This window comes from Centruroides vittatus, unplaced genomic scaffold (assembly GCF_030686945.1).
Source record: "Centruroides vittatus isolate TY-2023 unplaced genomic scaffold, ASM3068694v2 contig_400, whole genome shotgun sequence".
Classification (NCBI taxonomy): Eukaryota; Metazoa; Arthropoda; class Arachnida; order Scorpiones; family Buthidae; genus Centruroides; species Centruroides vittatus.
The window spans coordinates 36275-44515 of NW_027122215.1; positions in this window are offsets into that span (position 1 = coordinate 36275).

Genomic DNA, 8241 nt, shown 5'->3' on the forward strand with positions numbered 1-8241 from the left:
GATATTCTTATGTTGCGTTCTTTTTTTTAATCTTAAGGTCACGTGACCCCATGTGTCATTGGACCTCAGTCATTGTCATGTGTCATTGGACTCCAGGAATCATCTTGTTATAAAGCTTGCCAAGCAAGCGAAAGAGCCATCTCTTCACGTGAATTAATGCATGTCGTTGTAGTTTGCGCTTTATGAATCTCTATCGCTTCTAGCCATTTGAGGTGGTCTATCCAGGGTGTTTTGATTATTAGCATGTGCTATTTAACCTGAGGAAGGACACGGAAGGTGTTCAGAAAACGTTTGTTGATTTTGTTTATTTTCACACCAGTCACAGGCTCAAGTAAGTGTTGTATTTATCTATTATACACCCCGGTGTGTGAGAGGAGGATATAAAGATACAATAGTTTAAGCAAATTGGTCAAATCTGGAAATCAGCTAATTGTAGCAGAGAATTATTGAAATGGGGAGAGATACATTTTTTGCCACTTTAATAATTTTTTACAACCAAAATAATTCCACATTGATAAATAATTTAGTACATTTTTTTGAAATGAATCACTTCAATGTTAAGAAATTCATGCTTAAAATTTATTATGACTCCAGACTCCATATTAATGTTACTCAGAATAAGAAAGGATCAAATTTATGCCAATTGGAAAGTTTCAAATGGCATATCAAAAGCATTGATTGGCAATGTATTTGATCAGTGCTTGGTGACCACCACAGCAGTTGCAGATGTAATAATACAATTATTAAACAAAAAAAAATTGCTATCCAAACATCTGAGATGTGAAACAATTTGCATCAAGTAAAAACTTATGACAATTTATACCAGGGATGGGCAACCTGTTGCCCACACTACTACTATGTGTTCCTGCAAATATTTTAAAAGATAGATAAAAATTTAAAATAACATTGAGTGGTCTGTGGTTGTACCAAATTATACCAAGAGCCTGCTTTGTACGTGTCCAGTAGTTTCTAGCGCTACAGTGTTGAGTGAAGTCAGATTTAAAGTTTTTAAAACATTTATCATTGCATTTAGTTTTTTGCAAATTATATGCTATTAATCTATATTATACTATTCCTTAGCTGAGAAAACAAAATACGGATTTTTTTTTACAGTACTGTTTTTCAGTAAATATGGAAAATGTACCAAATGAAATTCAATTGGAGACGGACTTGGAAAGTAATTGATTTTGTAAGTTTGTTTCGAAGAAAACAATTTGTTAATTTTTATAAACTTTTATCAATGGAAAATCAATTTTCCAACTTAGGATTTTAGCTGTCTACTTCCTTATTGTATTTTGTACAACTTATCTATGTGACCAGTTTTTCTCTGCAATGAATTTAGTAAAAAGTAACAGATTTGCATCTCAAAAATTTAAAATAGTGACCAATATTCAGCCAAATATCTTGTCAGATATATTATGTTTACATCAGTTACAGAAATCACATTACAAATTAACATAGGTTTATTTAAATTGTAGAAAAATGCAGTTAAATCACTTATTCGTATGTTTTCTTGTGAGTGGCCTGTGTCAGTTTCAAAGTTTAATGTGTTGCCCTTACGTAGAAAAAGGTTGCCCATCCCCAATTTAGACTGTGAAGCAAAATGTAGAAAAGAATAATATAGGTGTAAAAATCTTGTGGGTACCACTTCCAAGTGCCAAGTTTTTACTTGGCACAATTTTTTTGTCTCAATGTTTGTGTTTGTAAATTTTCTAAAGAGAATTTGGGAGGCAACCTAATTCCTTTCTTTTTTAAAATATAGCCATCACGATAACATAACGGTGTAAATGTGACTGGTAAATCACAATATTTGGTTACGATTTGTCCTCCCAACATTTTTTTTAAGTTAAAATTTCACCATTGCACAAAATGATACAACACTTGTCTTCAAAATTATCAGTCATCTAAAGTATATTGTTAGATAAATGCAAATTTTTTTTTTCTTTTTAGCTGCTGTGTCAGCAAGATATAATCCATTTGATGGTTAAAGTTTACAATTGGAATCTTTCTTTTTACTCCAGAAATGCATATTTTTAAATTTTGTTGTCTTAGTCTTAGGTCCTCCTGTGCCAACTGGTGCGCTGGGCAACCAGCTGTCTCCATCAAATGCAGTCAGCTGCAATGGTTCCGTCATCAACTTATGGAACGCTGATCTTTATATGTAGTGCCAGGTCTATCTTGTTTCCTTTTTCCACCATACATTTTTCCTACAGTAAATTAAAAACTTGTGTTTCTGAAGGTAGTTTTAATACAAATAGTGTCTTTTGCTTCTATTAAACTTTTTCATTTTTCCTTAAATTACTTTTGTTTGTTCAAATGATATTTTGAGAATTGTGTTTTATTTTTCCCCATGTTAAATAATACTAAATGACAACATAAAAACCACAAATAATCACCACAAACCTTTCGGCAACAAGGAAATTAAAAGATATATTCAATTATTGCGAACATTTCTCGATAATTCAAAATGACCATCAGAAAACATTCTCGTTAATTAATTATATCGGCTAATTTCCTTGTTGCTAAAAGGTTTTTGCGGTAATTATTTCTTCCCACACTTTTTCCCCCTGTAAATTAGCTGTGGCTAAATTGGCTATTTTAAATTTTCTGTACTTTTCCTACTTCTTCCATTAATAAACTTTGAATTCTGTCCAATTTGCCTTTCCTTTTACTTTGCAATCCAAAAATGCCATTTGTAGAAGTTTCCACAACAGTATTGCGTTTATATTGCATCCTGTTGCTTTACAAAGCTTGACTTAAACCCGAATTCTAGCATGCAGCAAAATGACGTCATTTTGCTGCATGCCAGATGCTATAAGCAAGAACTGGAATCCAGCTTAAGACTAGTTTATGGAATGCAGACTGTGGTGCTACATTGTCTTATCCTGTCAAACAAACCTGTAAGGAGATTTTGGTATTAAAAAAAATGTCTCTAATTTATGACAAATTTGTATTTGGATCTTTTGTTTAATCATATTTAAAATAATACAGGATTAACTTTTACTTATTAAAAATTTGTTTTAAATAAGTTAATAAAAGAAGAAAACCTGTATAGATTTTTGTTTTTGTACAAAACATTCTAGTTTTATAATTTTAAATAGCAAACTAAATATTGATCAGTTGTTACTTTTAAATGGTTTCTTTGTATTTATCTTGCTCAGTTATAATAACTTTTTTAGACATAGTAAAAAAGTCTATAACATTGGATAAAAAGAAAAATTATATTATTAATCATTGTCAATAAAATCTACATTTATTTTATTGAAAAAATCTGTACAATTTTAGAAATTTATTGTGCGAACATGACGAGCTGCTTACAGCAGGCATGTGCCATGACGTATCTCGCATCTGCTAGTTGCATCGTCAGTTTGTTCTTTTTCGCCGAATTGATAGGGACTGCCGCCATGTATCTGGATATACTGGAGCAGTTTGCTGCACTGAAGTTGCAAGATCTGCAAACTGATGTCATTTTCCAGCAGGAGGGTGCACCCCACATTGGGGTATAATCATATGCACTTTCCTAAACATAATTTTTCTCAACTGCTGGATAGATTGGGATGGTCTCACCTACTGGTCTCCACATTCACCTGACATAATCCCACAGTAAGAAATCTAGAGGAATTACATTAAGGATAGAGTATAAGACACATGCATAAGAGATGTGGACATATTGAAGCATCAAATTAGGGAAATCATTGCAAGTACGTTGCTGGACATACTCAATTTCCCACCACGTTTGTCAGTATCGCCTATAACATCTACTGCAGGCAATAAAAAGGTTTCCCGATATGCCAACCAAAATGGTTTGCACTTGCATTTCCTGCATCAAAAAATAGGCATCTAAGTTTCATACTGTTTTAAAAATACATTTCTAAAGCTTAGACTTTATAGACACCCTGTATTCTCAATACAGTACAAAAAGCTTTTGGTTCTGAGTTTTGTGTATTGTTTAACTTCATAAATACAACCGTAAGATAATCAAATTTTTTTAAAATGAATGCTGTTGCTTTAATTCTTAAGGTCTTTTCATGGTGGTAAGTTATATGAAAATTTTCCTAGTGTAAAGAATTTTCAGTTAATGTTTAAAATAAGTGTTTAATAATGAACTAACACTGCACTAGGGAGAGGGTGATGTGGGATGAGTCGGTTATCACCAACTGATGGTGTTGCCAAGCTCCTTGCAAATTCTCAGTATAATCAATTACTCTAAAATATCTTAAGAGGATTATTACAAAAATTTTTAAAAAATGAAATTTATGATTCTATAAAAATTATTTTATTTAATTAAAAAAAATTTTCAACAGGAGAAAAATTATGAAAATTAATTTACTGTAATAACCAATATTGGATTCAGTTCATAAATCCTTTCTTTATGTTTATGTAATGCAAATCTTGGGTTTCCAACTTTCCCTGATCCATTGGGAAACTCAGAATTTGGCAAAATTTTTAAATTCTTGGCCTGATTTTAACAGGTCCAAGTCTTCTCACATTTACTTGACATAATGATCAACTTTTGGATTATATATAAAATCAGACTAAAGAAAAGGAGACATTTTGATATTGAAAGTAAAAAACTTCAAATTTCTTGAAAATTTTTACTTCTAGAAGGAAAGTCTCCCAGCATCAACAGTTTGGGAATTGGCAAGCACACGTAAATTTTGTATAACATGATATTTGATATTGCTAGTGCAAATGTACAAGATCCAGGACACTATCTAATAATGGATTCTGGATACTACATCAAGATCAAGTATGAACAAGCATATCTGAGGATCTGCAAGATAAAAGTTCTTATCTGTCTGTGCTAAAATTGCTATTATAATAATCAGGGTTTCTCATTTCCTGGTCTTTTGTTTGTCCTGGGATTTTGGGATAGAATTAATTAGTTTTAAGATATACAAAATATTTTGAAATCAAATGATATTAAATTATTTTAAAAAATGAAAAATAATTACTGTATATCTCGGCAGATAAGACGAGGGATAAATTTTCATCGAAGTTTTTAGCTTATATCTGTCCTATAAGACGACCCCAAACTATCAACGGCCTATGAATTTAGTTTAGATCAGCGATCATCATCTCAATAATAATACTGTGTAGCGTATATGGAATTATGTCCTATTTGTAATTTTTCAAATGAACAAATTTATTTTCTTGCATCTGGCAGTTGGTTAAATAATTTACATATCTGTAACTCATATATTTATTGTAACTCTGTTATATTTCATCCGGTTATGTATTACGGCACCGGTTATGTACCTTTGGTATCTTTTTAATTAAATAACTGAACTGAACTGAACTGCATCTGGCAGCACTGCCTTGCGATTGTTGCAAGCATTTGCACTGATTCGGCATTCGGGTAATGACCTTGACTATTCACAAAAACGTCGTATGGGCTATTCTATTTTGTGGACATACCCTATTCTCTACTAGTAAATAATTACGGTTTGTCCGTTTTTTATAATGGTTTTAATTTATATAAATTTCAATCTATTTTTTGTATCTGTCCTATAAGACGACCCTGGATTTTCGGGGCCTTTTTTTATGATTCAACTATCATCTTATCCACCAAGATTTTGGAGGTTGCAAACTAACCATATATCATATTAATAATGCTGTAAGATATATATAAAAAAATTTATTAAAGTTTGCTGGAAACTACATACAACAACAATAAAAATGCTTTTAAGTTCATTTTTTTACCTTTGAATTGAGTTGAAAATTTAATTTTTGTGATTTAAATAAAACATAATGCTTCACAATAATATTTTGTATTATTAATATGCGTTACACAGCATTATTATGATTTTGGAAAAGCAAAGATGGTCAATACTCCCATCACTCAATCTGATTCTTATTTTAGTAATGAAAAGTCTGCTACCGACAATGTTCTTTCCGATTCAATTGATGAGAGATTAATCGTGTTTAATGCATTTAAGAGAAAACAGATGATGTGTGTTTTTTCACCTGTAGCCTGGAAGTTTTCTAGTACATACTTTGTAGTAGTATTCTTGATTTGCCCCTCGATGTGGGTTCCTGTCCGTGGTGAGGGGACCTCCCAGAGATGGTTTAGTACCTCTTCTTTACCATCGCTGGGATCTGAACGCCCACCCACGTGTTTGCCGTGCGTGGTGTCCCGTATGCCGGAAAGGGGGATCCTGGTAGTTGAGGGGCAACATACCGTCCCCAACACACTGCTTTGGCCCCTGCTTCGGATAAACGGGAGGCTCAAATCAGGCTCCGTTTGAGTCAATCGGCTGGTCGTTGAGTCATTGTTGACCTCGGCTTGGAGTCAACCGATCGATGCAGACCGGGCAGACACGTCAGACAAGATGTGCTCTTCTTGACTGCATTGTGAGGGTATAGCTCCTGGGAAACCCTGGTGTGACGGTCTATGGGAGTCTCCCATGTGACGGCATCCCCTTGTTGGACTCCATGGTGGGTGGGGTCACTAGGAGCTGAATATTAATTCTTAAATATGGATCCTAAAAACAACAAACAAGCGACAAAGAACCAGACCTCCAGCCAACCCGCTTACTTAATAGTACATGCAACTGGAGAAAAACCCCTTGCTAAGTGTTCTCCTTTTTTGATTCAAAAGCTATTTGAATCAACCATCGGGCATTTAAAAAAAACGCAAAAATTGAGGTCAGGGGATCTACTAGTAGAAACAGCCTCTCCTCAACAAACAGTAAAGCTTTTGTCAATGAAGACTCTTGGAGACATGGCAATTTCGGTCACACCACACGTAAGTTTGAACTCATCACGAGGTGTGATATCTGAGTTTGACTTAATGTCTGAAGACGAATCAGACATTCAGATCGGCCTCTCAGACCAAGGTGTCACTTCCGTTCGACGCATTTCGATCCGCCGAGACGGCAAGTTGATACCCACAAAACATTTAATCCTCACGTTCAACAACCCTGCATTGCCATCCTTTGTTACAGCCGGGTATCTGCGCTGTGCAGTTCGTCCGTATATTCCAAATCCGCTGCGTTGCTTTAAATGCCAGCGATTTGGACATTCTCAGACGTCTTGCCGAGGCAAAAGCTTATGTGCACAGTGTGGAACTGAAGGTCACGACAGTACTGAATGTAAAAGTACTCCACACTGTGTGAACTGCAAAGATGCCCATCCTTCCTACTCCCGGAAATGCCCTGCATGGCAAAGAGAAAAAGAAATTCAACGGGTAAAAACTGAGAAAAACATATCATATCCAGAGGCTCGTCGCATGGTCACTCCAAGTGCACCTATGCAACAAAAGACATTTGCTGCCGTGTTGAAATCTACTACGACACGTGGGGTTCAAACAGATATTTCTGTATTCCCAAGCGAATCTTTTACACGCCATGCAAGATGCTTATTGATCCCATCTACACAATCAGAAGAAAAGGAGATCACAAAGACTAAAACCTCTGTAAGTAAATCAGGGGTAACAACCAGAAATGTGGGTTCTAAAAAAGCCAGTAAGAACCCACTTAACAAACAAAGAGTGAAAGCAGCCCTCTCTAAAGTTTCAAAAAAATCAGAAGCTCAATCTGTGAGTGAGTTTTCTGACATATCTGACGAAGAGCCTAATACGGAGGTTACGAAACCAAAGTCACCTCCAAAAGAGAGACCCCCTGTTAAATTAAAGAGGGATACCCTCGCAAAGAATGCTACCTCAAACACATAATGGATTATAAAATAATCCAATGGAACTGTCGTGGTTTCCGCAACAACTTCTCTGACGTTAAACACCTGACATACTCTACCTCATCTCTCTGCGTGGCACTCCAGGAAACACATCTAAAACCTGGAGAAAGAATTTCTTTAAAAGGATTCGATCTTTACCGTAAAGATGACGACAGCCACACCCGCGCCAGTGGAGGTGTGGCTGTACTGGTTTCAAACCGCATCCCGTCTTTTCCGGTACAAATAACAACAGAGCTGCAAGCTGTGGCAGTCAGAATATCTATGGGCGTCACTGTCACAGTTTGTTCCATATACTTGCCACCAGATGTCAGAGTCAATGACGATGAATTGGATGCATTGGTTGAACAGCTGCCAACTCCTTTCCTTTTACTTGGTGATTTCAATGGTCACAATCCAATGTGGGGCAGTCACGATATTAACCGTCGAGGCAGAGCCATTGAAAGATTCATTGGTAATCACCAACTATATTTATTTAATACTGGAGAAGTGACATACTTCCACGCCCCAACAAGAACATTCACTGCCATTGATCTATCATTAGCAACC